The sequence below is a fragment of the Physella acuta genome, unplaced genomic scaffold, assembly GCF_028476545.2.
Source record: "Physella acuta isolate Inbredline_101_S28 unplaced genomic scaffold, ASM2847654v3 ptg001010l, whole genome shotgun sequence".
Lineage (NCBI taxonomy): Eukaryota > Metazoa > Mollusca > Gastropoda > Physidae > Physella > Physella acuta.
Genome location: NW_026732527.1, coordinates 270,001 through 278,286, shown reverse-complemented (window position 1 = coordinate 278,286; position 8,286 = coordinate 270,001). Strand labels below are relative to the sequence as shown.

General features: G+C 35.1%; 1 pseudogene; it reads right to left on the bottom strand.

Annotated features, from left to right (window-relative positions):
• Positions 1-6,167: 6,167 nt before the first annotated feature.
• LOC131954543 (small ribosomal subunit protein eS6-like) overlaps positions 6,168-8,286 on the bottom strand; it is a 23,378-nt pseudogene continuing 21,259 nt past the window's right edge.

The following is an 8,286-nucleotide window of genomic DNA, read 5'->3' as shown; positions in this document are numbered from 1 at the left end:
ATACGTATGTGTGAGTAAATAAGTATATAAATGTATATGTACCTGTTGTTTGTAAATTTGCAAGTACAAGTGTTAGTACAAATGCTAACGAACGCACAAACACGAAGCGCATGTGGTGGTGTAATTGTCTGTTTATGCACTTTTGCATATGTGTTGATTGTGTTGGAAAAAACAAAACGCCGACATGGAAATGATGTAGAAATAAGTGTTTTTCAGTTTCTATGTTATTAGTAGCTGAAAAACATCACGTCTAACATCGCTAGATTAGATTGATAGAATAAGCCTGTTCAGCACTTTACCCGTTGTTTTGTATACGTGATTCTTCTGAAACTCCATTGAATATATGTTATATGTGTCAACAAATGCAGAATTCTCTAGACCGACAGGCTATTCTATTCGCCCACAACATGTACATCGATACCAAAAAGCTTCCGTAAAGAATAACCTTCATGTATACTGACCTGGCTTCATTCGGACTTAAAAAGACATCGGTTTACGTTTGTAGTTTCAGACATGGTTAGACATGTATTACAAGCTTCCCCCCCCCCTCTCCACTTCCCCGTCAAGTGAGCACCACCAAAACAGACACAAACCTCAATTTCGAGCAGCAGTGTTTAAATATATATTTTAAAGCAACGCCTCGACCCCCCACCCCCCGCCAGCGATCATGTTCCAACAAGACAAATATAATGTAAATATATTTACAAATATCCTTCACTTCCAGCGTAAATGATTTAGACAGCTGAGGTTCCGTAAGTTCCAGCCTCATGGTCGTAGCGGCCATTGACACGCATGTTGCATTGTCGGCGTCTGCTAAGTCATAGGGAAAAAAGGTGCTTCCGGTCATAAGTAGGTCCGCTAGTAGAATAAACAAAGCCCTTTCCCATTTTTTTTCAACATAAATGTCAAACCCGTTGGAAAAAGTAATTTATGGATAGATAATTTGTTTTAGCTAAAAGCTTTTGTTTAAAGGTCTAAAAAGTAATTTAAATCATACCAATATTGTGTATTTTAATCTGAATATATAGGTAATTTTCTAGTTTCAGGCAGTGGTGGTGGAGGAAGGGGGGGGGGGTCACTCGGTGACGCTTTTGTTGCTTTAAATTTTTATTATTGGGAACATCGTGATATCACCATTTTATATTCTTAAAAGACGTTAACGTTAGTAAACAGTAGGTTCAGTGTATAAGATAACACAAACACACACACCAAAACAAGGGTATATATATATATATATATATATATATATATATATATATATATATATATATATATATATATATATATATATATATATATATATATATATATGTATATATATATAAATATATATATATAAATAAATAAATAAATAAATAAATAAATATATATATATATATATATATATATATATATATATATATATATATATATATATATATATATATATATATATATATATATATATATATTTATTTATTTATTTATATATATATAGTCTGCAAGTTCACGTCATTGTGTCACCCCCGTCCCCATTGTCGGAATATTCACTTTACACTTAAAAGACTTCTTAACTCCAAATAATCAGTAATTGAACTGGAAAATCATTTTTCATGTAGTCTATATATTATGCAAATTTTCGTCTTGGTGTCCCCCCCCTAAATGGTATTACCCGGTGCGTTTCGCACCCCCTCCCCCGCCTCACGACGCCTCTTGTTCGTTTAATATGCTCTAGCCATGTAGGTGTATTTCGTGGTGGCGTTGATCGTTTTAAATAAACCGGTTCTGATCTCCCCTAAATTTACTCGAATATTCTTATATTACACTCGGCAACTCGGGATAGAGACATGATTTTTAACCCATTTTTAATTTCTTAAACTTTTAAAAAGTGAATAGTATCTCGTAAAAAAGTTTGCGCACCAATTTAACGGCAAATAATTTGATTATAAAAGTGCGGAATATTATTAGTAATTTATAAATCCATATGCGTTTTTTTGAGAAATCAGAAATAGCTTATAGTACTACTTCCGGTCAACGGAAATGACAACAAAACTATATGCTTATACTTATCAGACTTACCTTTAATGCAGCCTGGGCCAAAAGATCCCCGGTAACATTCAGTTGTGTATCCGGTGCCATCGTTCCGACATTTAAATTCTGGAGCAGTGCACTTCTTACTGCACTTGGGACCGTAATAGAACATGGGGCAAACTGAATAAAGCACATTATATATTTGATAAAACAAATATCACATGGATTAAAACATTTCATTTTTGAGGGGGGGAAAACATACTGTATCAAGAAGATTTCTCACCTTGGATGAAAACAACAAAAAAAAAATAAAAAAAATGTTTAAATGGTGAAAAAATATGCAAGAAAATAACCATAGTTTAATTCCGGCTCTTTTTATTTAGTCGTAAAAAAACTCAATAGCGCCTTCGATTATCGTACAAAAACTCGTACAAAAACTTGTTGTAAAATATATTTAACATATTCTTACTGTAATCGTCAATGGTAAAGTTTGCGTACGCTGGGCGGGTAGTCGGGTCTGTTATTGTCGCTTCTATTGTTGTTTCTGTTGTTGTTTCTGTTGTTTTTATTTCTGTTGCTGTACTTGTTGCTGTTGTTGCATTTGTAGTGATCGTGGTTTGTGCTGTCGTAATAATGTCCTCCTCCTCAGTAGGTGTATGGAAACCAACTGGCAGGCCGTTAAACCCCTGAAAAGCAAATCTAATTGCCTTTAGCATCTAGGCACATAACAGAAGCATCCGCTCAGTGGACACTATTAAAACAAAACATTCGCAATAATATTGTATTGAATTACTTTTCTAACCACGTTTTTATTTCTATTTATTTAAATTAATAGTAGTGCATTATTTTATGAAAATCATTTAGCTTCTCATTTTTATTGCATCTTTTTATATAAGGACAGCATGTAAGACTGCAATAATGAAGCCGAATTCAACTTAGAACCTATAATACCCCCTCACACTCACACGCACATACTCACAGGCACATACTACTCACAAACTCAAGCAAACACTAAAATGCATACTTATACACACATTTACACACATCCTCATATCCACACTTTGAAACACTGATACAAAAACTAACATGAATATAATCACACACACACACACACACAACTAACCACTTGTACATATACACAATCAAACACACACTCATGCGCACACGCACAATACTAATTACACATTTATACTCTCACATACTTATACACACACTTATACAGAAACTCGCACACTTATACACACATACTCATACAACTCTCACACACGCTAATATGCATACAAGCATACACACATATTCACACTCTGTAGTGAACGAGTTAAGGGTGATGAATGGGGGTGAATGTTGTTGTTACATGGTACCCTACTCCGTTCGTCCTTGTTCAGTTCTCGTGCCGTGAGTTATAATAGTCAAGTTTGTACCAGTTTATGAAAGGGTAAAAAAGGTGTATGAAAACTTGTGTGATGTCCACAGTTTCGTCCAGATCTCCAAGGTTAGTATAGGTTAGGTCTATCTATACTAGTTTTTAGCCACTGTAACATGGTTTTACTAGCTTGTATATTTTGTGTTTAGAATAGACTGTGCTAGGTGTAGATAGTGTAGATCAGTGGTTCCCAAACGTTTTCTAGTGGCGACCACCTTTTATAAAACTTAAGTGACCCGCGACCCCCGTAGAATTAAAAAGTCGAAATTAGTAAGGAAATTAATCAGTAATAAAATTAGATTTTCTTGTGGACTTTCAATATGAATTATTATTGATAACTGTTTTAATACGACGAGTAAAACTGCATGGTATTAAATAGCCTTGACATTCGCGGTTGAGGTTTTGTTAACGCCAATCTCATGTCATTTCTAACATTTAATTTATTTCTCGCAAGGATATGTAGACACAAAAGGAACTAAAACTCAAAAGGCAATCAATTTCACGTTTGGGTAATAATTGTGCATAATACACCAACATTGTGTGAGCAGTTTTTCATCTGACGCGGAATCATTCCGCACATTTAAGAATCCATCTTGTAATTCAATTGGAATGCTCGCAACATCAAGGGAAGCAGAGGATGGGTAACGTATCAATGCAGATTCTTTTTCTTTCAGCTCAGGGATAACGCTGCAGTTCGATGCCACGAGATTCAAGATGCCCAGAAATCTGCTCTTTCAAATTTGTATTTACCTCACAGCCATAACCACCAAACATGGCAATATTTCCAAGATTTATTTTTCTTCGCCAATTTTGCAGGTTTGATAGTCATGAAAAGAGATAATGTTCGTTCATTCGCTAGATTACTGTAATGTAGAAAGCATAACTTCGTGATCTTTATTCATATCTTTGCACAGTTCTTTAAAAAGACGGTTGTTTAGGTCTCCAGATTTAATATAATTTACCACTTTCATTAGCGTTAGCAATGGAGTCGGAAGAGTCTTGCTGGCGAGGGCATACCGGTGAATCATGCAATGGATTCCCCTTGGTTAGGGAACTAAATCTTTTGCTGTTTTCTGAAAGCCCGATCTTGACCCAAACATAGCTGGCGCATTATCCGTACAAACCCCACAGCCGTTTTCCCATTTTTAATCGTCCAGTTTTAAAAACAAAACGTATTTATTCCTCCATGATATCTTCACATAATAGCAACTCTTCTTTCTCTTCTTTGCTATCATCTGAATGAATATATTTCACAATTCACGGATGTTGATTCATCAACTCGAAAAGCAAACAATGGTGAAAGCTTGATTTAATTAAAAATGTATACTTTAACATCTACAGACATGTCTACTATAAGCCGCTGAATAGAGTTATTAGACCGAAATATCTGTTGCATCTTTACTACAATGAAATCCCCATAAATTAGATTCACAATCTTCAACATTGAGGGTTTGATGAGATTTTCTCCTATTGTGGGAGAGGTTTCTTTAATTGGCTTTTTAAGGCGACTTCATTTGATTCTTGCACTAATGCTGTGTGAAAACTTCCTGTTCGATCAAGTCTCTGACGTTTGCAACTAACTTTATGCCGACGAAAGAACTCCCTATCTTTTTGGTGTGTTCCGAATAACTCGTCTCAAAATGACGTTTAAGTTTTGAAGGTTTCATAGACTCGTTGATGAGAACAACTTTGCACTGTACGCATTGTTTATTTTCTATTTAATTTCTAGTGGTATTAGCAAGGCCGAATTTCAGATATTCCTCTAAATACTTATGTTTTTTTAGTGCTAAGGTTTTGTCTACCAGTTGGCGACCACCCATAAAGCCCTTCGCGACCCCCAGGGAACCAGTAAATCTGGTATCTTTCAAATTAAATTTTATTTTAATTTAGCCAATTCCATTGCTAAACAAAGATTTATATAAAATAATAAAGGTATGAAACAGTTTAGCATAGAAACTCGTTATTATCTTGATCTAGATAGAATTATCAATATTCTACGACTAGTTTGGTTAAGCGGAGTTTTCGCCTTAACTCTAGAGTCTAGACTCTAGAACCTAGATAGCTAAATCACTTGTATTTTTTAATTAGATGATCCGTGAAGCTAAAAAGTAAAGAGTCATATCAAATATTTAAGGACTTAGATAGTTTAATAAAGAATTCAATATTTTATTCTGATTTTAAAATGGATTTTAATTTAAACTAATTAATTTTGGTTTGACCTAGATTCTAGTTCTATAAATAACTTTCTTAGACAGCTGATCTTTATATGTAAAGAAATTTATTGTATACTTAAATGAAAAGGACTGTTGAAAATTGATATAAGTGTTGAAACGTAATAAAAATAGCAAACGGACGTATCGTTATAGCTGTAGCCTACAGAAAATTGGCTATATAATGCGTTATACATCTGAATAGATGCTACAACTTCTTCGATGAAAGCCGCCATTGTTGATGTAAAAAATAAATAAATCATGTGACGCCACGGTAACAGTCGAATGTGGGAGTATTTGTGTGGAGTGAATGAATGTTACGAGTGGGGGTGTGAGAAGATAAAACTCAAAATATTGTGGACGCACAGGGCAGGCGCGAAAGAAAAAAGAAGTGCGATCGGGTAGCCATTTTGGATAGAGTGTAATTCTGAGACTTGGTGAGAAAAGACGTAATTTTGTGTCTGGAAGTTTTTCAATAACTAATGTAATATTTTATGGATACTCTTATTTCTATTTCATTTTTTTTTTACTTTCAATATTATTTTTATTTCACTGATCTTAGAACAATCTCCAACACATTTATTTTGCAGTTGCTGGAGCAGCAGGTGTACTCTTTGAGACAGACTCTCTGATAGAATCACCTTTATTTCTTGAGTTGGACCTCTTTCTCTCAGCTTTACGCTCCTTAGCTTCCTTCATTCTCTGTGCTAACAATTTGGTGTACTCTGCCTGTTCTTCCCTTTTCCCGACCACTCTCTATTCTTTTTCAATGCTGCACGGAAACGTTTACGTTGCAAGACGATTGGGGTCACAAGTGGCTGAATTTTAGGGGCTTTGCTCTTGGCTTTCTTGCCTTCTTTCTCTGGAAGGGGTCTCCTAACAACATACTGTCTCACATCATCTTCCTTAGATAGATTAAAGAGCTTTCTGATTTTGCTTGCTCTCTTTGGACCAAGTCTGCGGGGATTAGTCTTGTCTGTAACACCTGGGATATCTTGCTCACCTTTCTTAATAATGACAAGAGACAAAACACTAAGTTGTCCATCAACAATGCATCCACGAACAGACTTGCGTTTGCGTTCTCCAGATTATTTCTATTTCATGATGTTGGATATTTGTGAATATGACGCCCCGGGTGATAATTTTATAATTAATGTTGTAAATCAGCAAATGAATAAATCAGTAAATTAATTAACTTCTTTAAATAAATTTGTGCTTACAGTCTGCTCAAAAAGAAAATTGTTCTCTACCTAAATACTATTTTACAGTATATATATATATATATATATATATATATATATATATATATATATATATATATATATATATATATATATATATATATATATATATCCGCCACGGTGTATCTTTTTTAAATTTACCAACTTAAGAACAGAATAAAAGAAAACACAAACATAACAGAAACACAATACGAACACAAACACATACACAACACAAACACAACACAAACACAACACAACACAACACAACAAAACACAACACAACACAACACAAACACAATACAAACACAACAGAACACAAACGCAACACAAACACAACCACAAACCGGGACGGCTAATATTATATAAAACGAGAAAAATGGCCCGTTGAGTAAGGATACAACGGGCGCTAGGTTGATAGTGCTGTCTATTTTCTCGGTACTTTAATTTATTCAAAATATAGTCATAGGCATATCCCTAAAATATGCACCTAATCTCATTCATGACAAAAGAGTTTCAGGCAACTCTACTTGGGAAGAGGGGGCTTTGCCCCCTCCCCCCCTCCCCCCCCCCCCCCCACACACACTCCAAAACATGTCTACCGTCCCATTCAACGAAATATAATTATATTCTTTTTCCAGTATCCGCCTCCTCCCATAAAATTCTACCCCCGCACCCGAAAATTTTAAGTACCCCCACCCCTCTCCGGGGAGGAAAAAGTCTGAAAGAAACACTGGTCGCATTTGTAGATCATACAAACTAAAGGAAGAATCTGGGCGGGGCTTCTCCCCTAACGGAAGAGATGCTTGAAAAAAAAAATTGCACGCTAAACAGTTTTTAGATTAGAAAAAGTTCCTCACTCCGGGCAGAAAAGTCTGAAAGAAACACTGGTGTCGCGCTTAGATACTACCCGAAGAATTGCATTAAAGAAATTGCAAGAAAACCATTTTTTAGATTAGACACATTAATTAGGCGGTAATTTTATTATAGAGTATCGATGAAGAAATTTCTTTTGAGTTGGGGAGGGGGGGGGGGGGGGCTTAGACGTTCTTACGCGGGGGTGGGGCTTCGCCCCTACCCGAAGAATTGTATGAAAGAAACTCTTCACGCAAACCACTTAGATTAGACAAAATTGCCTTTTTATTCAATGTTTACTCGGGAATCAATGACGTCATATTACTGTGTGCACTCTCCGGCTTGATATTATTTTCTACTATATGACGTCATATTTCGTTTTCGTTTAACTATGCATGTTTTTAAATTGCTTGTGTTTTCTCTAGAGCGTTCTTGTCAGATACATAGATAGATAGATTGATAGATAGATAGATTGATAGATAGATAGATAGATGGATAGATAGATAGATAGATAGATAGATAGATAGATAGATAGATAGATAGATAGATAGATAGATAGATAGATAGA